This window comes from Triticum dicoccoides, chromosome 6A (assembly GCF_002162155.2).
Source record: "Triticum dicoccoides isolate Atlit2015 ecotype Zavitan chromosome 6A, WEW_v2.0, whole genome shotgun sequence".
Classification (NCBI taxonomy): Eukaryota; Viridiplantae; Streptophyta; class Magnoliopsida; order Poales; family Poaceae; genus Triticum; species Triticum dicoccoides.
In genome coordinates, this window is record NC_041390.1 from 102,606,773 (window position 1) to 102,630,829 (window position 24,057).

The 24,057-nt window shown below is 44.3% G+C and overlaps 1 long non-coding RNA gene across 9 annotated transcripts; it reads right to left on the reverse strand.

Annotated features, from left to right (window-relative positions):
- Positions 1-11,363: 11,363 nt before the first annotated feature.
- Positions 11,364-17,075, reverse strand: LOC119315297. 9 transcript variants are annotated; one of them, XR_005152675.1, is made up of 8 exons: positions 16,856-17,075; positions 16,715-16,788; positions 15,423-15,769; positions 14,419-15,320; positions 14,183-14,325; positions 12,922-13,052; positions 12,540-12,817; positions 11,364-11,631 (listed from the first exon to the last, which is right to left on the reverse strand). It is a non-coding gene; the product is annotated as an uncharacterized LOC119315297 (long non-coding RNA). The 9 variants fall into 9 exon arrangements; XR_005152676.1 differs by lacking the exons at positions 16,715-16,788; positions 16,856-17,075 and adding an exon at positions 16,134-16,363 and having other exon boundaries at positions 14,419-14,759; positions 15,120-15,320; XR_005152674.1 differs by lacking the exons at positions 16,715-16,788; positions 16,856-17,075 and adding an exon at positions 16,134-16,363 and having other exon boundaries at positions 14,419-14,759; positions 14,854-15,320.
- Positions 17,076-24,057: the final 6,982 nt, after the last annotated feature.

Below are 24,057 nucleotides of genomic sequence, written 5' to 3' on the forward strand. Positions count from 1 at the left end.
CCCTTTGTTTAAAATTTAGAACTTCATTCTCGGGAGACAACGGAGAAGATATGAGACTAGCCATAACGACAAGCAAGCAAACTAACACACAAGCAAAACAAAAAGCAAAAGGGCAAAAGAGGCAAATAGAGAGGGAGGATAGAGAGAGAGAGGGCGAATAAAATGGCAAGGGTGAAGTGGGGGAGAGGAAAACGAGAGGCAAATGGCAAATAATGTAATGCGGGAGATAGGGATTGTGATGGGTACTTGGTATGTGGACTTTTGCATAGACCTCCCCGGCAACGGTGCCAGAAATTCTTCTTGCTACCTCTTGAGCACTGCGTTGGATTGCCCCGAAGAGGAGAGGATGATGCAGCAAAATAGGGTAAGTATTTCCCTCAATTTTTGAGAACCAAGGTATCAATCCAGTAGGAGGCTACGCGCGAGACCCTCGTACCTACACAAAAACAATAGCTCAACGCAACCAACGCGCTTAGGGGTTGTCAATCCCTTCACAGTCACTTACGAAAGTGAGATATGATAGAGATGATAAATAATATTTTTGGTATTTTTGGTATAGAGATGCAAAGTAAAAAGTAAAAGCAAAGCAATAATAAAGTGATGGAGATTGATATGATGAGAAAGAGACCCGGGGGCCATAGGTTTCACTAGTGGCTTTTCTCAAGAGCATAAGTATTCTACGATGGGTGAAAAAATTACTGTTGAGCAATTGGCAGAATTGAGCATAGTTATGAGAATATCTAGGTATGATCATGTATATAGGCATCACGTCCGAGACAAGTAGACCGACTCCTGCCTGCATCTACTACTATTACTCCACTCATCGACTGCTATCCAGGATGCATCTAGAGTATTAAGTTAAAAACAGAGTAACGCCTTAAGCAAGATGACATGATGTAGAGGGGTTGTAAAAACCCAATCTTGTTATCCTCGATGGCAACAATACAATACGTGCCTTGCTGCCCCTTCTGTCACTGGGAAAGGACACTGCAAGATCGAACCCAAAGCTAAGCACTTCTTCCATGGCAAGAACAACCAATCTAGTAGGCCAAACCAAACTGATAATTCGAAGAGACTTGCAAAGATAACCAATCATACATAAAAGAATTCAGGGAAGATTCAAATATTATTCATAGATAGACTTGATCATAAACCCACAATTCATCAGTCTCAACAAACACACCGCAAAAAGAAGATTACATCGAATAGATCTCCACAAGAGAGGGGGAGAACATTGTATTGAGATCCAAAAAGAGAGAAGAAGCCATCTAGATACTAACTATGGACCCGTAGGTCTAAAGTAAACTACTCACACTTCATTAGAGGGGCTTGGATGATGATGTAGAAGCCCTCCGTGATCGATGCCCCCTCCGGCGGAGCTCCGGAACAGGCCCCAAGATGGGATCTCGTGGATACAGAAAGTTGCGGCGGTGGAATTAGGTTTTTTGGCTCCGTCCCCGATCGTTTGGGGGTACGTAGGTATATACAGGAGGAAGGAGTACGTCGGTGGAGCTTCGAGGGGCCCACGAGGCAGGGGGCGCGCCCTAGGGGGAGCCCTCCACCCTCGTGACCGCCTCGTGGCTTTCTTGACGGAGGGTCCAAGTCTCCTGGATCTTATCTGATGAGAAAATCACGTTTCCGAAGGTTTCATTCCGTTTGGACTCCGTTTGATATTATGTTTCTCCGAAACACTGAAATAGGCAAAAAAAACAACAATTCTGGGCTGGGCCTCTGGTTAATAGGTTAGTCCCAAAAATAATATAAAAGTGGAAAATAAAGCCCAATATAGTCCAAAACAATAGATAATATAGCATGGAGCAATCAAAAATTATAGATACGTTGGAAACGTATCAGAGACACCTGTAGAGCACTTTTGTAATCACCCAGTTACGTTGTGACGTTTGGTAGCACACAAAGTATTCCTCCGATAAACGGGAGTTGCATAATCTCATAGTCATAGGAACATGTATAAGTCATGAAGAAAGCAATAGCAACATACTAAACGATCAAGTGCTAAGCTAACGGAATGGGTCAAGTCAATCACATCATTCTCCTAATGATGTGATCCCGTTAATCAAATGACAACTCATGTCTATGGTTAGGAAACTTAACCATCTTTGATTAACAAGCTAGTTAAGTAGAGGCATACTAGTGACACCATATTTGTCTATGTATTCACACATGTATTATGTTTCCGGTTAATACAATTCTAGCATGAATAATAAACATTTATCATGAAATAAGGAAATAAATAATAACTTTATTATTGCCTCTAGGGCACATTTCTTTCAGTCTCCCACTTGCACTAGAGTCAATAATCTAGTTCACATCGCCATGTGATTTAACACCAATAGTTCACATCACCATGTGATCAACATCCAAAGGGTTTACTAGAGTCAATAATCTAGTTCACATCGCTATGTGATTAACACCCAAAGAGTACTAAGGTGTGATCATGTTTTGCTTGCGAGAGAAGTTTAGTCAACGGGTCTGCCATATTCAGATCCTTATGTATTTTGCAAATTTCTATGTCAACAATGCTCTACACGGAGCTACTCTAGCTAATTGCTCCCACTTTCAATATGTATCTAGATCGAGACTTAGAGTCATCCAAATCGGTGTCAAAGCTTGCATCGACGTAACTCTTTACGACAAACCCTTTGTCACCTCCATAATCGAGAAACATATCCTTATTCCACTAAGGATAATTTTGACCGTTGTCCAGTGATCTACTCCTAGATCACTATTGTACTCCCTTGCCAAAATCAGTGTAGGGTATACAATAGATATGGTACACAGCATGTCATACTTTATAGAACCGATGGCTGAGGCATAGGGAATGACATTCATTCTCTTTCTATCTTCTGCCGTGGTCGGGCTTTGAGTCTTTACTCAATTTCACACCTTGTAACACAGGCAAGAACTCTTTCTTTGCCTGTTCCATTTTGAACTACTTCAAAATCTTCTCAAGGTATGTATTCATTGAAAAAACTTATCAAGCGTCTTGATCTATCTCTATAGATCTTGATGCTCAATATGTAAGTAGCTTCACCGAGGTCTTTCTTTGAAAAACTCCTTTCAAACACTCCTTTATGATTTGCAGAATAATTCTACATTATTTCCGATCAACAATATGTCATTCACATATATTTATCAAAAATGTTGTAGTGCTCCCACTCACTTTCTTGTAAATACAGGCTTCACCGCAAGTCTGTATAAAACTATATATGCTTTGATCAACTTATCAAAGTGTATATTCCAACTCTGAGATGCTTGCACCAGTCCATAGATGGATCGCTGGAGCTTACACATTTTTTAGCACCTTTAGGGCTGACAAAACCTTCTGGTTGCATCATATACAACTCTTCTTTAAGAAATCTATTAAGGAATGTAGTTTTGGCATCCATTTGCCAGATTTCATAAAATATGGCAATTTGCTAACATGATTTAGACAGACTTTAAGCATTGCTACGAGTGAGAAAATCTCATCGTAGTCAACACCTTGAACTTTGTCAAAAAACCTTTTTCGACAAGTCTAGCTTTGTAGATAGTAACGCTACTATCAGCATCCATCTTCCTCTTGAAGATCCATTTATTTTCTATGGCTTGCCGATCATCGGGCAAGTCAACCAAAGTCCACACTTTGTTCTCATACATGGATCTCATCTCAGATTTCATGGCCTCAAGCCATTTTGTGGAATCTGGGCTCATCATCGCTTCCTTATAGTTCATAGGTTCATCATGGTCAAGTAACATGACCTCCAGAACCGGATTACCATACCACTCTGGTGCGGATCTCACTCTGGTTTACCTACGAGGTTCGGTAGTAACTTGATCTGAAGTTACATGATCATCATCATTAGTTTCCTCACTAATTGGTGTAGTAGTCAGAGGAACAGATTTCTGTGATGAACTACTTTCCAATAAGGGAGCAGGTACAGTTACCTTATCAAGTTCTACTTTCCTCCCACTCACTTCTTTCAAGAGAAACTCCTTCTCTAGAAAGAATCCATTTTTAGCAACGAATGTTTTGCCTTTGGATCTGTGATTAGAAGGTGTACCCAATAGTCTCCTTTGGGTATCCTATGAAGACGCATTTCTCCGATTTGGGTTCGAGCTTATCAGGTTAAAACCTTTTCACATAAGCATTGCAACTCCAAACTTTAAGAAACGACAACTTTGGTTTCTTGCCAAACCATAGTTCATATAGTGTCGTCTTAACGGATTTAGATGGTGCCCTATTTAACGTGAATGCAGTTGTCTCTAACGCATAACCCCAAAACGATAGTGATAAATCGGTAAGAAACATCATAGATTGCACTATATCCAATAATAGTACGGTTATGACGTTTGGACACACCATTATGCTGTGGTGTTCCAAGTGGCACGAATTCTGTGAAACTATTCCACATTGTTTAATTTGAAGACCAAACTCGTAACTCAAATATTTGTCTCTGCGATCAGATCGTAGAAACTTTATTTTCTTGTCACGATGGTACTTCACCCTGAAGTTCTTTGAACTTTTCAAATGTTTCAGACTTATGTTTCATCAAGTAGATATACCCATATCTGCTCAAATCATCTGTGAAGGTCAGAAAATAACGATACCCGCCGCGAGCCTCAACACTCATCGGACTGCATACATCAGTATGTATTATTTCCAATAAGTCAGTTGCTCGCTCCATTGTTCCGGAGAACGGAGACTTAGTCATCTTGCCCATGAGGCATGGTTCGCAAGCATCAAAATGATTCATAATCAAGTGATTCCAAAATCCCATCAGCATGGAGTTTCTTCATGCGCTTTACACCAATATGACCTAAACGGCAATGCCACAAATAAGTTGCACTATCATTATTAACTTTGCATCTTTTGGCTTCAATATTATGAATATGTGTATCACTATGATAGAGATCCAACGAACCATTTTCATTGGGTGTATGACCATAGAAGGTTTTATTCATGTAAACAGAACAACAATTATTCTCTAACTTAAATGAATAACCGTTTTGTAATAAACATGATCAAATCATATTCATGCTCAACGCAAACACCAAATAACATTTATTTAGGTTTAACACTAATCCCGAAAGTATAGGGAGTGTGCGATGATGATCATATCAATCTTGTAACCACTCCCAACACACATCATCACTTCACCCTTAACTAGTCTCTGTTCATTAAGCAACTCCCGTTTTGAGTTACTACACTTAGCAACTGAACCAGTATCAAATACCGAGGGGTTGCTATAAACACTAGTAAAGTACACATCAATAACATGTATATCAAATCTAGCATTGTACACTTTTCCATCCTTCTTATCCGCCAAATACTTGGGGCAGTTCCGCTTCTAGTGACCAGTCCCTTTGTAGTAGAAGCACTTAGTCTCGGGCCTAGGTCCAGACTTGGGCTTCTTCACTTGAGGAGCAACTTGCTTGCCGTTCTTCTTGAAGTTCCCTTTCTTTCCATTTGCCCTTTTCTTGAAACTAGTGGTCTTGTTAATCATCAACACTTGATGCTCTTTCTTGATTTCTACCTTCATCGATTTCATCATCATGAAAAGCTCGGGAATCGTTTTCGTCATCCCTTGCATACTATAGTTTATCATGAAGTTCTACTAACTTGGTGATGGTTACTAGATAATTCTATCAATCACTATTTTATCTGGAAGATTAACTCCCACTTGATTTAAGTGATTGTACTACCCAGACAATCTGAACACATGCTCACTGCTTGAGATATTCTCCTCCATCTTTTAGCTATAGAACTTCTTGGAGACTTCATATCTCTCAACTCGGGTATTTGCTTGAAATATTAACTTCAACTCCTGGAACATCTCATATGATCCATCACGTTCAAAACATCTTTGAAGTCCCGATTCTAAGCTGTTAAGCATGGTGCACTAAACTATCAAGTAGTCATCATATTGAGCTAGCCAAACGTTCAAGATGTCTGCATCTGCTCCTGCAATAGGTCTGTCACCTAGCGGTGCATCAAGGACATAATTCTTCTGTGCAGCAATGAGGATTATCCTTAGATCACGGATCCAATCCGCATCATTGCTACTAACATTTTTCAACTTAGTTTTCTCTAGGAACATATAAAAAATAAAACAGAGGAGCTAAACACGAGCTATTGATCTACAACATAGATATGCTAATACTACCAAGACTAAGTTCATGATAAATTAAAGTTCAATTAATCATATTACTTAAGAACTCCTACTTAGATAGACATCCCTCTAATCATCTAAGTGATCACGTGATCCAAATCAACTAAACCGTAACCGATCATCACGTGAAATGGAGTAGTTTTCAATGGTGAACATCACTATGTTGATCATATCTACTATATGATTCACGCTCAACCTTTCGGTCTCAGCGTTCTGAGGCCATATCTGCATATGCTAGGCTCGTCAAGTTTAACCTGAGTATTCTGTGTGTGCAAAACTGGCTTGCACCCGTTGTAGATGGACGTAGAGCTTATCACACCCGGTCATCACGTGGTGTCTAGGCACGACGAACTTTGGCAACGGTGCATACTCAGGGAGAACACTTTTATCTTGAAATTTAGTGAGAGATCATCTTATAAAGCTACCGTCGAACTAAGCAAAATAAGATGTATAAAAGATAAACATCACATGCAATCATAATATGTGACATGATATGGCCATCATCATCTTGTGCCTTTGATCTCCATCTCCAAAGCATCGTCATGATCTCCATCGTCACTGGCATGACACCATGATCTCCATCATCTTGATCTATATCAATGTGTCGTCACATGGTCGTCTCACCAACTATTGCTCTTGCAACTATCGTTATCGCATAGTGATAAAGTAAAGCAATTATTTGGCGCTTGCATCTTATGCAATAGAAAGACAACCATAAGAATTTTTCCAGTTGCCGATAACTTCAACAAAACATGATCATCTCATACAACAACTTATATCTCATCACGTCTTGACCATATCACATCACAACATGCCCTGCAAAAACAAGTTAGACGTCCTCTACTTTGTTGTTGCAAGTTTTACGTGGCTGCTATGGGCTGAGCAAGAATCGTTCTTACCTACGCATCAAAACCACAACGATAGTTCATCAAGTTAGTGTTGTTTTAACCTTCTCAAGGACCGGGCGTTGCCACACTCGGTTCAACTAAAGTTGGAGAAACTGACACCCACCAGCCACCTGTGTGCAAAGCACGTCGGTAGAACCAGTCTCGTGTAAGCGTACGCGTAATGTCGGTCCGGGCCACTTCATCCAACAATACCGCCGAACCAAGGTATGACATGCTGGTAAGCAGTATGACTTGTATCGCCCACAACTCACTTGTGTTCTACTCGTGCATATAACATCTACGCATAAAACTAGGCTCGGATACCACTGTTGGGGAACATAGTAATTTCAAAAAAATTCCTACACACACGCAATATCATGGTGATGCATAGCAACGAGAGGGGAGAGTGTTTCCACGTACCCTCGTAGACCGAAAGCGGAAGCATTAGCACAACGCGGTTGATGTAGTCGTACGTCTTCACGATCCGACCGATCAAGTACCGAACGCACGGCACCTCCGAGTTCTGCACATGTTCAACTCAATGATGTCCCTCGAACTCCGATCTAGTCGAGCTTTGAGGGAGAGTTCCGTCAGCACGACGGTGTGGTGACGATGTTGATGTTCTACCGTCGCAGGGCTTTGCCTAAGCACCGCTACAATATTATCGAGGTGGACTATGGTGAAGAGGGGCACTGCACACGTCTAAAAGATCCAAGAGATCAATTGTTGTGTCTCCAAGGGGTGCCCCACTCCCCATATATAAAGGAGTGGAGGAGGGAGAGGGCCGGCCCTCTCTATGGCGCGCCCTAGGGGAGTCCTACTCCCACCGGGAGTAGGATTCCCCCTTTCCTAGTAGAACTAGGAGCCCTTCCAAGTAGTAGGAGTAGGAGAGAAGGATGGAGGGGGCGCCGCCCCTCCCCCTAGTCCAATTCGGACTATGCCTTGGGGGCGCACAGCCTCTCTTCTCTCTTTCCCCTAAAGCCCAATAAGGCCCATCTACTCCCCGGCGAATTCCCGTAACTCTCCGGTACTCCGAAAAATACCCGAATCACTCGGAACCTTTCCGATGTCCGAATATAGTCGTCCAATATATCGATCTTTACATCTCGACCATTTCGAGACTCCTCGTCGTGTCCCCGATCTCATCTGGGACTCCGAACTACCTTCGGTACATTAAAACACATAAACTCATAATATAACCGTCATCGAACTTTAAGCGTGCGGACCCTACGGGTTCGAGAACTATGTAGACATGACCAAGACACGTCTCCGGTCAATAACCAATAGCGGAACCTGGATGCTCATATTGGCTCTTACATATTCTACGAAGATCTTTATCGGTCAAACCGCATAACAACATACGTTGTTCCCTTTGTCATCGGTATGTACTTGCCCGAGATTCGATCGTCAGTATCTCAATACCTAGTTCAATCTCGTTACCGGTAAGTATCTTTACTCATTCCGTAATACATCATCCCGCAACTAACTCATTAATTGCCATGCTTGCAAGGCTTAAGTGATGTGTATTACCGAGTGGGCCCAAAGATACCTCTCCGACAATCGGAGTGACAAATCCTAATCTTGAAATACGACAACCCAACAAGTACCTTCGGAGACACCTGTAGAGCACTTTTATAATCACCCAGTTGCATTTTGACGTTTGGTAGCGCACAAAGTGTTCCTCCGGTAAATAGGAGTTGCATAATCTCATAGTCATAGGAACATGTATAAGTCATGAAGAAAGCAATAGCAACATACTAAACGATCAAGTGCTAAGCTAACAGAACGGGTCAAGTCAATCACATCATTCTCCTAATGATGTGATCCCGTTAATCAAATGACAACTCATGTCTATGGTTAGGAAACTTAACCATCTTTGATTAACGAGCTAATCAAGTAGAGGCATACTAGTGACACCATGTTTGTCTATGTATTCACACATGTATTATGTTTCCGGTTAATACAATTCTAGCATGAATAATAAGCATTTATCATGAAATAAGGAAATAAATAATAACTTTATTATTGCCTCTAGGGCATATTTCCTTCAGCCCAATTTAAGGGTCAACATTGGCGCTGACCCTCAAACCACCCGCAACCATTTGGATCATGCGGTCCGGACATGTTTTGCCATCCAACGCGATCCTACAACGGTCCACAGGCCAGTCCGGACGCGCTTTTTCCCATAAACCGGGGACAAACTGGGTGGAGGGGGTGTTGTGGGTGTCCGGACCGTCCGCACGCCCAGTTCTGACTACTTTGGCCCACCAAAAACCCTTATCCCTCGCCCACGTACGTTCCAGCCCGATGCCAGCTGCCCGCATTCATGCCGTCGTAGAGCGGCCGCTCCGCATTGATGCCGGTTTAGAGCGGACACGACCTCTCACTAGGCCAATCATTGAAGCGGCGCACTGGTCGAGGGCGCCGTGTCCCCGGCGTTTGCGCCAGTTCAATGCCGGAGAGAAGTTTACTGGACAATGGATATGTACCACGTACTCGTCCGTCTGTATACCGCCATTAAGCAGGCTCGTCGGTCAACAAACCATCTTCGGCGCCGCGCATTGATGGGCCTGGACGCTTGGCCTCAACGGAGTCCACTATTTAAAGGCGCCCACCCCCGGCTAACTCCACACCATACCACATCCCCTTTACTTCCTCCTTCCTTGCAACACATCAACCATGACTGCAAGCTCTAGAGCTTTGTGGGAGAGTCTGTCATCGGAGCAGAAGCATGAGATGGCCGCCCTTGCGGCTACCTAGTGGATCGAGCATGACATGTCGGTTAACTCGCCCAAGGTCTCCGATGACGACCCTATGATTGAGACGAGCTTGGACGACGACACCGCGCCGGCCCCCGCGCCTATGCTTGTCGGCTTGACCATGGAGCAGGTGCTGGCGCACTTCAACACCGCCATGGCGGAGGAGGAGCAGCTTGCGCCGGCTCCTATGTCTTTGTTCCGGCAGGCGCAAGAGGAGCAGCGGTACACCATGTTCCTCCTCGAGCAACCCTGTCTGGCAAACAGCCAAATCTACGGTGAGCGCGCAAGCGAGGAGGCCGTGGCTACCATGGTCGCGGTGAGCCCGAACTTCGTTGTGGACCAGCGGATCCTCTACCAGACCGCGTGTGCTCAACGCGCCGCTCATAGTGCAGAGGCGGTACAACCGGACGCGAATGTGGCAGCACACGCTCTGGTGGCGCGGGTGGTCGAGGACAAGAACGCCGCCCTCCAACTTTCGGGGGCACATGTGGCATGTGGACAGTGACGGACCGTCCAGGTCCATCATCAACCTCATGTCCACCGGCACCGGTGACGGACAGGTCGCGGACTCCTCCGAGAATGAGTAGGGCATGGTAGGCGGCAGGGCCTTGTGTCCCAAGTGGGCCGGTCCGTCATCCATGTCCTACTCTTTCTTGCTGGAGACAACACCTTCACTTCGTGGGTCTTAAACCCCGCCGGCGCTGATGGAGATGGCTGATGAAGGACGTGGTCACCGATGCGGAATACAAAGGAAATGGACGAGGGCACCGCCGTATGATAGGTTTAGGTCCAGCCACTCCTTTTTTAATTGAAAAATGTCTGAATTGTAATAAATGTGCTTCAGTTTATATGACAATCAGTCGATTTGCATGAATTACATGCATTTGTTTAAATCTTGTTTGAAATATATGCGGATAGCATTGAATGGCCGGCTTTCACATTTGTGTCCGCAAACTGTTTCTTGTTTGCGGATGAACGATGGGAAATTTTGGGTCAGTATTGGAGATTCCTTTAGTGGCGGATGGACGGTAGAAATACATGACATGGAGAGTTCCAAGCAGTAGACTTCCTTTAAAAAATGAGGAGTACTTGCACATCTCACATGCATAGTTTACCGCGTACGTGTGGGTCTATGTGTAGAGCAACTAGTATAATGCCCGTGCAACGGGCTATTAAAATATTTTGTGAGAGTTATATATAAATATAATGCATGTTAAATTTCACATGTATAGAAAATATCAAAAAAATAATTGGATGATTTATACATAAAGAACGATGATCCAACAAATAATCTGTTACGAATTAAGATCTACTTTACGCGCTTAGTTATTCTCGCACAATATCAAAAATGTTGTCGTTTGCACAATATATATTTGAGCAAGTATAATAAAAATATCTCAACTCATAACCAAATTGTTTTTCTTTCGGCTACGGGCCTTTTAATTTTTTCCTTCTGATTACATACACTTAATACTCGGTGGATTTTTGGCCCCTTCAAACACATCGCCTTGGGGCCCTCGTTGCTGGATTCTTTTTGAACGTTAACATGACCCCCTCGGTTAAACTTCTTTTGTTTCATTGTGCTATACATCGACTTATGGTGACTTGCGTTGTACAAATTCACTACAACACATGGACACATATTTAAAAGACTTCTCATAATTATCAAAGGTTCCAATAAGGAACATGGGCGGATAGTCAGCGCATTGCAATGCTGATTTGGACTTGAAAAAGACATGGTGTTACTACTTTTCTGTTCTTTAGACAATTCTTCTAAGGACGGCTCCATCCTACATCCTCATGTAATTCTGTAACCTGAACCAAAAGAAGATTAAAATTTAGAAACTAATCAATTGTTGTGATAGAACAGTGTATGGTATGCGTAAAGTATCATGTATGCTAATGACATTTCCACATGGATTAGGAATCAAGTAAAGTTGTATATTAAAAATGTATGCGTAAAGTATCATGTATGCTAATGACATTTCCACATGGATTAGGAATCAAGTAAAGTTGTATATAAAAAATGTATCTCCGCAAAAAGTTTCATCTCTATCATACTATTAACCTAAACGAACCCAACAATAAAAGCTTCAAAATCATAACGAAACAATAGGAATTCAACAACATTCATTATTCCATAGAGGTTCTGGAATGGACACCATGCAAAAACCAAAAGGACAAGCAAACCATTGTAGTTTGTATGAAAATGATTACCATCAGGAAAGAACAATTTTCTTGAAAATTTTCCTTTAGGTGGTACTGACATGCACTTTACTATTAATATAAAAAACATGCACTTTACTGAGATATGGAAAATTATGATACTGCAATAAAACTCTACAGTTGAGTAGAAAAATGACTGAAAAGTAGCGCTGCATGTGCCTACATGACCTTACTTTTTAGAAATATCACAAGTTGCTTTACATAAAGTTAAAAACAACTTGCCTGCTACGAGTACAAAATAGCTTCTACTTCTTATGGGGTTTTGGCATACAGAGCTCACCAACATATGCATTCGACTTTATGGCTAGCATTGATGATAGGAACGACATCCGATACTGGTGGTAAATTAGACGGGAGTAAATAAAAGAGTTTGCTCAAGTCAAATCATTTGCGTCAACCTTCGCCATATAATTAGTATGTAAATTTCCTATGGGCTAAGACAACTCTCAAATGTGTCCATAGTAAGCTAGCAAGCAGGAACCAGAAGACGATCTTACCAATTTTTTGCAGTTTTGATGGGCTTGAACCTTAGATTTCCGCGGGAGACACCGTGGCAAATGCGTGCCTGTGCAACCACCTATCGACCTTCAGATTGTTCAAATTATCACTATCCACCCTGATACAACCAATTTGGTCCATAGTTAGTGCAGAAAGTTTAGTAGCAAATCAACCACAAGGTGGAGGAGATCGACGGTGTGGCTGCACGGTTGGCGGAGTCGAAGAAGAGGGGGCTCCGGCAGATTGACGCGGAGGTCACCCGCCGTCGATGAGGGGCCTTCCGGGCATCATTGAGTGACATTATGTTAAGTTGCAGCTTTTGCTAGAACTTAGTGTCATTATCCAAATGTAGTAGGATAGGAAGAAGTGGGCGTGGCGAACCTGCAGAAAACTATCCATCTTGAGCGGGGCGAAGTTATGGCGCTTAAGTGACACGAGCAAGTTGACAAGGCCTGCAGCTTGCAGTGCAACCAAGAGCTCCCTAGCGGTGGCGGCATGGTATACCTGTGCAGCTAGAGGTCATGAAAACAGAGCGAAATTTCAGTTCCAGTAATAATGACAAAATTTAAGAAAGAAAACTTTTCACCTAAATTCAGAACATGAGATCCATATCAGAGCATGAACACTTTTCATTTAGTACAAGTGCTAATATGAACCAGTCTATAGAATCAAGAAACATAAAGTGCCACATAATAGATCAATTTTTTTATGGACATTCATCCACTATAATCGGTGTTATCTACAGAATTAAGCCAGAAAATAAATATTTAGCCAAATGGTCAAGCATTGGAGACCAACAAAACTAACAACTCCATGTAAAGGGAGTACATAATTTTTCACATCACCCACGAGATGTAAGTCGAATTAGGTTCCCTGCACGCTACACGAAGATAAACCAAATCAAGTGCATGCACCAATGATCAACCAAATCAGGTTACACCATGCAGCACAAATAAAAGGAAAAGAGTTGAAGCAAAGATAAGAGGAATGCGTACAAGCAAAATTTGGTTCATAATTATGAAAACAATTATATCTAATATTTGTTGAAAATAACAAATGAATAGCATATCATTATCACAAGATTAACTGCAACATAGTACAGACTGTCGCACTGCACCACCATGGATAGAACCGCATGTGTGATGAATCTGGTTCCACATCTGAGGGCTTGCCGACTCGGTGCGTTGGGACAATGTATCCTGCCTTGATAATATTCTAGGGCTACACGCGAATGGGGTGGCGGAATTCTCAAAATAGAACCATGTGAACTACTCCATCTTAAGAAAATTAATCAACATTGAAGTTCTGGGACATGCACTTGTTCATCCCGTAACCTGGTCCAGAAGAAATTGATTTAACACCTATTTTGACAATCAATTGGGAAAGGGGACCACTCGGCAAATATGATGTATCTAGTATAGTACTGTAGCGACCTTGAGATTATCAAGATTCAGACCTAAGTTTACGCACCATGTTTCACTTCTCAAATGACTGCACACTATTTGTATGTAACAGAAAATTATATCTAGTAATTACCAGTTGGTTCGGTAAAATAGGGACATCATCTATATGGCAAATGAACTCCTTAAAGACATTCTACTTGCAATCTCAATAATCATTGCGTGTTCGAAGAAGCCCTGACCTTAAGTTGTTCCACAACTTCATCTGCCCAACTCAATGGCCACCTCTTGAATGAAAGTTAATCCTTCCCCATCATGCTTTTCTCTTTACATTTTACGCATTAGTGTTGGTTAGTCGCTTGCTCTCCCCTTCACTGCTATGAAACTGAACCAAAAAGAAGAAAATTCAGCATGAGTGCATATAATTGAGTGTAAGTTCAGATTTCGTGTGTTTTCCTGACGGATTTTTTGTTGTTACCTTTAGATGTTTCCAAGCTAAACTGGTAGATATAATTACCATCCAATAATTATTGATCCAGAAAGAAGTCATGATCTAATGTAATTAATAAAAACAAAAGGCTTCACGGGAAACAATAACTTGCTACCGTTGATTCCAGCCTTGGGCCTTCTCACGTAATACTGGCAATTCCTTGTAAATCATCCCATGGCGACCTTCCTTAATCCTTGTCCCATGAGCATAGTCTTGGGATCAATGAACATAATCTTATCAATAAATGAAGCCAGTTCCATGGTTACGACAGCTCTACCAAATCATCAGACATGAGTTGGACTGGTTTGTGGCTTCTAAAGTGCGTGTACCTGTAAACATATGTCAGGTAAAATGTTTCCTGTAGAAACATTAGTGCAGTACCTAGAACAAACAATATATGAAAAATTACTATTACCTACTTACCTTCAATTACGATGTAGGAGATATTATTCAACATTAAATGCATCCATGATCACATTCGAAAATATATTAGATTAGTTATATCCATCCAATCTAGTCTTGCCTAATAACGAGAGTAAGTTTGGCATGCAGGTTAGTATTAGAGATCTATGAGAGGCATCGTAGCAAGCATGTGGCTGGCATGAACTTACTTCAGATTTGTTAAGCATTTTAACAAACACATGATGCGGGGCATCATAGTAGAAGCATGAGAGAAAACAGAGACATACTTTTAAGGCTGGTGTTGGCTCAAAATCACCTATGTCCAGATCACATCCAGCTAGCCTGCTGAAGTAATGATGCAAATCCACAATGCTATGACGCCTAGAGGAAAACATATATGTTACCGTTCTCACGCCAGAGTTAGCACAATTTGGTTGAAAGCCATCAAATTGGTGGTACAAGCATCCTAAGCTGATCTTGTGTGCCGTCTGCATATGATTCACAAGAGAAGGTGTGTGAGTAGTACCAGAAGAGGAAAGGAAAATGGAAGGAGCAACTTCTTGCTTTTTGATTCATGTGCTGATTCATACCATGATATCTTGGGTTGATATCTTCCTTTACAAAAGCAACCACAAATACCTGATAGCAATTTCACAAGAGAAATTAACAGGAGCAGAACACAAATTAAGGTCAGGCACCTGGTGGCGATAGAAGGGCAGGCTCCCAAATAAAACGACAATCTTGAAGAGCGTCAAGCCGAGGTCCCATCCCTCATTATCCATCACCCGCTACACGAAGACAATCCTGATAAATGTGTCTCTATCCCGAAGGTCTGCTTGGTGTCCTCTGTGTCCCTCGCTGCTAGCTCATCGCCTGCAGCTTCCATCACCGTCCGTCATCTTCCTCCTCCTTTCACCATTAATTGTTGCTTCTCGTGCTGCAAAAGAGACATGTGGCTGCAGAATTAGCCTCCCTTTCCAACTTGCTGCTGGCTTTATGAAGAGGAAACCACGAAAACCAAAGTTCTCTTCAACATGAAGTGTTAGCTGCAGTTCAAAAAAGAATCACGTCTGTACATGTAGTCTGTGGGCTTAGAGAAATTATGGAGAAATGAAGAAGCTTAGTGGTGACAAAATAATACGTTGTATTGGAAAAAATATAAGGGAAGTCTTAACATAGTCGATTCTTCCACCCTTCCGGCGGCCATGTACGTGTGAAATATGAGAATGAGCACCTGATTGACAGAGAACAAGGACTTGATCGACGAGAAGAAGGAAAGGTGGGGAGATGAATGAGATTACCTTTTGGTCCAGATCACCGACGGCGTCCAGATCACAAGTAGCCCGGTGCAGGCGAGGCGAGCGCGCGCCGGCGTGAAGGGGAGGCGGCGGGCGGGGCGAGGCGGGGATGGGTGGCGCAGGGGACGGCAGGTATGGGCGGCGAGGCTGTCCAGTGGCGTGGGTGTGCTGCGCAGGGGTCGCCAGGTGTGGCGGCGGCTGCGACTGGAGACGGGAGACGAGGTAGGGCTAGCGAGGGATTGACACAGGGAGTCCCCCGGTTCTGTCGCGACGGTAAAACCAACGGAAGGGAGGTGGTGGACGGAACGAAAAAAAATCTACGAAAAAAAACCGTACAAAAGTGGTGGAACGAAAATTGACCGGCGGAGACTACCAACTACTTTATTAAAAGTAGAGATTTCCAACTTGCTGCTGGCTTTATGAAGAGGAAACCACGAAAACCAAAGTTCTCTTCAACATGAAGTATTAGCTGCAGTTCAAAAAAGAATCATGTCTGTACATGTAGTCTGTGGGCTTAGAGAAATTATGGAGAAATGAACAAGCTTAGTGGTGACAAAATAATACGTTGTATTGAAAAAAAATACCATGAAAGTCTTAACATTGTCGATTCTTCCACCCTTCCGGCGGCCATGTACGTGTGAAATATGAGAATGAGCACCTGATTGACAGAGAACAAGGACTTGATCAACGAGAAAAAGGAAAGGTGGGGAGATGAATGGGATTACCTTTTGGTCCAGATCATCGACGACGTCCAGATCACAAGTAGCCCGGTGCAGGCGAGGCGAGCGCGCGCCGGCGTGAAGGGGAGGCGGCGGGCGGGGCGAGGCGGGGATGGGTGGCGAAGGGGACGGCAGGTATGGGCGGCGGGGCTGTCCGGCGGCGTGTGTGTGCTGCGCAGGGGTCGCCAGGTGTGGCGGCGGCTGCGACTGGAGATGGGAGACGAGGTAGGACTAGCGAGGGATTGACAGAGGGAGTCCACCGGTTCTGTCGCGACGATAAAACCAACGAAGGGGAGATGGTGGACGAAACGAAAAAAATCTACAAAATAAATCTACGAAAAAAACCGGACGAAAGTAATGGAACGAAAATTAACCGACGAAGACTACCAACTACTTTATTAAGAATAAAGATATGGGCAAGCTAGCTAGCTAGCTGATGCGTACAGTATTACCTCTCTCGCGAAAAACAACAGATTACAGTACCACCTGATTAACTGGGCCCACGTCCATACGTCCATCCACCGATTCCGGCGATCGTAGACCATGAGTACCGAGTATGTAACGTGGAATCTAGTAAAACGAGAATACATGACGTCGTATTATTATTACATTACAGTAACCTTTTTTGGCAGCAGAGTCTCGTACTCCATCGACCATCCCGCACCTGTACGTGACGAGGGGAGTCGCATCACCGTCACGTATGATCAATGCATGTCAAGTCATTGTAAAAGGACAATAAAGCCGGAAGCAATCAGTTGAGCAGACGCTGAGTGCAGTGTTCAGCTAGTCGCAAAGCATACAGTAGTAGTACCGTGTAAACTGTAACGGGGACTTTTTTTAGGAATTAACGGGGCTAGTAGCACGTGACAGAAGAGAGGGACAGGTGTGGTGGTGCCCTGGTGGCTAAATTTCGTGTTTTGACCCTTTTTTGAAATCTATTTGAGATTTGATCCTAGTTTGAAAAAAATTCAAAATCTAACCCTTTTGCTACCGCCAGAGATCATGGCAGTAGGGTATAATAGCCTACCGCCAAGGTCCCTGGCGGTAGGCTTGCATGCCCTACCGCTAAAAAACTCCTAAATATTAAACACAGTGCGTGTTCGTGCCTACTGCCAAGCACCTTGGCGGTAGAGTTGTGCAGGCTACCGCCAGCCCGGTTGACGGTAGCGATGCTTTCTACCGCCAAAGTCCTTGGCGGTAGGATGTTAGACCCTACCGCCATAGACTCTGGCGGTAGCAAAAGGGTCAGATCTCGAAATTTTTTCAAACTAGGGTCAAATTTCAAATAGGTTTCAGAAAAGAGTCAAAACACGAAAATTTGCCTGCCCTGGTGGGTGCACAACATGGCTTGGCGAACGGGCATGGCATCCAGAGCCGGGTCCCGCTCCTATCCCTAGCCGGTCGTCGTTCTGTTGCGACCTGGGATACCATACGGTGCAGCGCGCAGGAACATGTACATGTGTTGCTTCCCTTCCCGAGGGCGGTTCGGCTCGATCTGGCGCTTCTTCTGATAGGGAATCATCGCGTCTCAGTCCTCACCCAGCTAGTATCATTTACTCCGACTCGATGCAACACGGCCGGGCTCCAAGGCGGGTCAACTGGCGCGTAGCTTGCGTCCGTCGTGGACAAGTAAAGTTTGAAATAAACCCTGAGATTGTAGAGGTGGGCGCAAATAGACCCTCACCTCCAAATTCTTGAAGTATGTATCTTGACCTTTTTAATCCCGGTCTATCCGAACCCTAGATACGTTTGGCACATCGGGAAAAGCACAATCCTGGCCAGGATCTCGCTTCTCTCACTGGCGTACGTGTACGCGTACTTGCGGACGCACATGAGGATCGCGTATACCTACGCGTGCACTGCTGGCAACGTTGTGGCCGTGTCCTTCCCAGTCTTTGCTGCATTGGCCCCGCACTTGCACCCCAGCAGAGGCCATTCCCAGCAGCGCCCCGAGCTTGAGCAGAGGAGAGTAGCACAAGATGGCAGCCACCGGACGAGAACCATAGACCCAAGAGTCTGACAGCCAATATATGGCGACGTTCTTCTTGTTTGAGGCCAAGCTAGTGCAGGAGCTCCAGGCGCGGTTGCAAATGGGGGGTCTTCTGATGATTTTGCTCACTATCACTGGTGGAAAAAAGGCCTTTGGTCGCGGTTCGCAACTGCCATTAGTCGCGGTTGCGCAACCGCGACCAAATAAGCGCGACTAAAGCCCCCCACCTTTAGTCGCGGCTCCTTAAGAACCGCGACTAAAGGCCCGTCCACGTGGGCGCCAGGCGGCCGTCGGGGCGGAGGACCTTTAGTCGCGGTTCTTCTGGCCAACCGCGACTAAAGGCCGCCACAGGTTTAGGGTTTTAGCCCCCCCTAAACCTGTTTTCTGTTTAATTTGTATTGTTTTATTTCTTTTGTGCTTTATTTTAATTTTGAAGGAGTTTCATATATTCTACGGTACTACATACATGCATATGAATGTACAATTTCAAATAAATTTGAAATTAGAACCAAAAAGAATTCAAGAGGAATATACAATATATATTCAATATCATCGGATGACCATATACAATTTTGAACAAGTTTCCATACATGATTTAATGCATATAAAGTTCTACGTCCTCGTAATAGTGTTCTCCTTTAGGATGGAGGACTTCCCTGCTGAACCATCCAGCTAGTTCCTCTTGAAGTGGTCGGAAGCGAGCTTCTGGACTAAGCATCCACCGGAGGTTATTCCTCTGAGCATTGGTATCACTCGGAATCCGCTCAGAGGTGTATCTCCGGATCATCTCACAGACATAGTATCCACATAGATTGGTCTCCGGTGGCTGAATATCCCCAGCATTCTTAGCCTTTAACATTTTGAATTCTAGCTCTTTTTTGAATTCACCGACCTTTGTATCTACGAACCGTCTCCAAACCCTACGAGGCAAAGAAAATTAAATGAACAAGAGAGTTATTAATTAGTTACTTGATATTAGGAAATGAACGAAATAGGCCGATCGATATAGAGCGCAAATGAATGAAAATAATTACTTCTGCAGCATTCTTCTCATGCCGCCCCAAAGCTTTGGATCCATATTCACAGAGTCGTGGACGAGACATTCTGAGGTGTTAACTTTAATTACTAGCAGAATCCAGTGGAACCTGCGGACACGATACATGCACAGTACGTCATGCATAACTCATCGATTAGCCGGCCACATACCATGCATGGAGTAAACAAAAGAGAATGTGCTCAAGACAGAAACACTCACTCAAAATGGTAAGGAAATAGAATATCACTTTTGAGTTCCTGCTTTGTAAGAAAGTGCCATAGGTCTGCCTCCACGTCGGCGGGGTGACGCTCCAACACATGTCCATTAACGATGTGTGGGTCAATGAACCCAACATCATGGATGTTCCTTACTCTGCATTCCTTAATCTTCATTCTGCATGTATAATAGCGGACACAACAATATAGTTAGGACATATATATAGTGCAGGCAATATGAACGAGATGGGGTAGAAATTAATAAATCACTTACAGAACGTAGCAACTGATGATAGATTTATCGAGCTCGCGCAGATTGAAAAGCTGGAACAATTCACTCAGTTCAATTTGTACATAGTAATGTTTGAAGTGATGCTCATGTCTAACTTCCGCATAAATATATTCTTTGGCGTTTTTATTTTTTATGTAACCCTTGTACCATTTCAGCAGACCTTTCATTTGTGGAGGTAGATCCTTTTCCTGCGCAGGCTCGACGAGAGGCCCATTCTTAACATATGTAATTACTACCTCCTTCACTGGCGCCTCATCAAGGCCTAACAGTTCACGAAGAGTAATACCTAAGTTGGCCGCTTGTTCTCTGGCATTCGTTACAGTCAATCCCTGTGCTGCCGCAGCTTGTATGATCTCGGGGGCATCCGGACAGAAGGCTTCCACTATAAGCGGGGCAATCGATTGTTTACTTTGTTCCCCGAGCTGGGCAACTTGTTTCCCGCTTTTTTTACTTTCGGCCTTCTCCCGCTCTTTGTTCTCCTTGAACATGAGTGCCTGCCTGCGAAGTTCACGTGCATAGTCGTTAGGCAGATTCTTCGCGGCTTGGGACGGTGTGCTCAAAAATGACTTAGCCCACTTCTTTTGCTCATCAGAAAATACTGGCTTGGGCTCGGGCTCTCTTTTCTTCTTGCAGTCCGCCTTCCATTTCTCCAAATCAGCAGCCGCGGCCGCGTCGACTTCCTCGGCACTACGTTCCCAAGGCCTTGTGGGGAGAGGCTTCAGTGATGGCTCCGGTACCTTTGTGGTCTTAGGTACATAAGGGTCCGGGTTAATAATCCAGGACTGCTTCTGCTTCTTTGCCGGAGGTGGATTGGGGGGCGGCGTCTGATCACCCGCCGGACGAGGACTGGGGGGTGGCGGCTGATCACCCGCCGGACGTTGTGGACTGGGGGGCGGCGTCGGCTGACGTGACGGAGGTGTAGGTGAACCGCCACCACCACCACCACCACCACCGCCGCCACCGCCACCACCACCACCGTAGGGGGGTGGACTTGTTGTCCTTGGCGCCTCGCCTGGAAACTTGATAAACTTCTTTTGCCATAGAATGAAATGGCGCTTGACATCTCCAAGTCTTTTCTCCCCTTCAGGTGTAGCAATGTCAATCTCCAGGTCGTCAAACCCTTGGACTATGTCCTCCACCGTGACACGAGCATAGCCATCTTGAATGGGGTTGTTGTGGTGGAGTGCTCCAGGTAAACATGGTAAAGCACTGCCGATGGCTACCTTCATGGACATGTTCCCGATAGGATAATACAGATGACATTCTTTCATCTCCTTTATATCGTCCACGGGGTAGCGAGGAGGCTCCGGTGAAGTAATTTCGACCACCAGAGGCTCCGGTGCAGTAATTTCGACCACCAGAGGCTCCGGTGCAGTAATTTCGATCGTCGGTGCATCTGCACCAGCCGGTGGGGCCTCCGTGGAAGCCACGCTGCTTGCTTACGATTGTGCCGTATCCATGGAGCATCCTCATCATTTAACTTAATGCTTGGGTCGGTGTTCACTTTGAAGGGCGGAATTTCAGCAAACATATTATAATCTTCTGACATGTCTGTCTTGTCCTCCACTCCCACGATGTTTCTTTTCCCTGAAAGAACAATGTGGCGCTTTGGATCATCGCATGATGTACTGATCGTTTTCTTATCTTTCCGTTTCCTCGGTTTGCTACTCATGTCCTTCACATAGAAAACCTGAGCGACATCTTTCGCTAGGACGAATGGTTCGTCAAGGTAACCAAGATTGTTGAAATCCACCATTGTCATTCCGTATTGCTGGTCCACCTTTACCCCACCTCCTGTTAGCTTGAACCATTTGCACCGGAACAAAGGGACCTTAAAGGAGGGTCCATAGTCAAGTTCCCATATCTCCTCTATGTAACCATAATATATGACCTTTTGCCCATTCTCGGTTGCTGCATCAAAGCGGACACCACTGTTTTGGTTGGTGCTCTTTTTATCTTGGGTGATCGTGTAAAATGTATTCCCATTTATCTCGTACCCTTGGAAAGTCGTTATAGTCGAAGATGGTGTCTTGGCCAACATGTACAGCTGATCTACAACATCATTGTCATTCATTAAATGTTTTCTCAACCAACTGCCGAAAGTCTCCATGTGGGCCTTCCTAATCCAGGATTCAGGCTTCCCCGGGTTGTCCGAGCGTAAAATATTCTTGTGTTTCTCAAAGTACGGAGCCACCAAGCTGGAATTGGTCAGTACAGTGTGGTGTGCTTCAGTCAGAGAATGGCCGTCCATACATATCGTTGATTTCCTTCCGATCGTGCCTTTTCCACTTAGTCTCCCCTCGTGCCGCGATCGAGGAAGACCAATCGGCTTAAGGTCAGGAACAAAGTCAACACAAAACTCAATTACCTCCTCATTTCCATAGCCCTTGGCGATGCTTCCTTCTGGCCTAGCACGGTTACGAACATATTTCTTTAATACTCCCATGAACCTCTCGAAGGGGAACATATTGTGTAGAAATACAGGACCGAGAACGAAAATCTCTTCGACTAGGTGAACCAGGAGGTGCGTCATAATATTGAAGAAGGTTGGCGGGAACACCAACTCGAAACTGACAAGACATTGGATCACATCGTTCTGTAACCGTGGTAGAACTTCTGGATTGATTACCTTCTGAGAGATTGCATTGAGGAATGCACATAGCTTCACAATGGCTACTCGAACATTTTCCGGCAGGAGCCCCCTCAAAGCAACCGGAAGCAATTGCGTCATAATCACATGGCAGTCGTGAGACTTCAGGTTTTGGAACTTTTTCTCCACCATGTTTATTATTCCCTTTATATTGGACGAGAATCCAGACGGGACCTTCATACTGCTCAGGCATTCAAAAAAGATGACCTTCTCTTCTTTGGTCAGAGCGTAGCTGGCACGACCTTGAAACCATTCCGGATGCCGGTCATCAGGGTCTTTCAAACGTTGCTGGTCCTGCCGTGCTTCCTTTGTATCATTTGTCTTCCCATACACGCCCAAGAAGCTTAGGAGGTTCACGCAAATATTCTTCGTAACGTGCATCACGTCGATTGCAGAGCGGACATCTAGGACTTTCCAATATTCTAGCTCCCAGAATATAGATTTCTTCTTCCACATGGCTGCGTGCCCGTCAGCTCCCTTCGGAACTGATTGTCCGCCAGGACCCTTTCCAAAGATGACTTTCAAATACTTGACCATATCAAATACCTCAGCACCAGTGCGTTCCGCAGGCTTCGGCCGGTGATCTGCCTTGCCGTTGTAATGCTTGCCCTTCTTTCTTACTGGATGAATTTTCGGAAGAAATCGACGATGCCCAAGGTACACGTTCTTCTTACAATTTGGCAAATGTACACTTTCAGTCTCATGTAAGCAGTGCGTGCATGCATTGTATCCCTTATTTGACAGTCCCGAAAGGTTACTAAGAGCAGGCCAATCGTTGATGGTTACGAAAAGCAACGCTCGTAGGTCAAATTCCTCTTGTTTGTGCTCATCCCACACACGGACACCACCCCACAGCTGTAAAAGTTCATCAACTAATGGCCTTAGGTACACATCGATGTCGTTGCCGGGTTGCTTCGGACCTTGGATGAGCACTGGCATCATAATGAACTTCCGCTTCATGCACAACCAATGAGGAAGGTTGTAGATGCATAGAGTCACGGGCCAGGTGCTATGGCTGGAGCTCT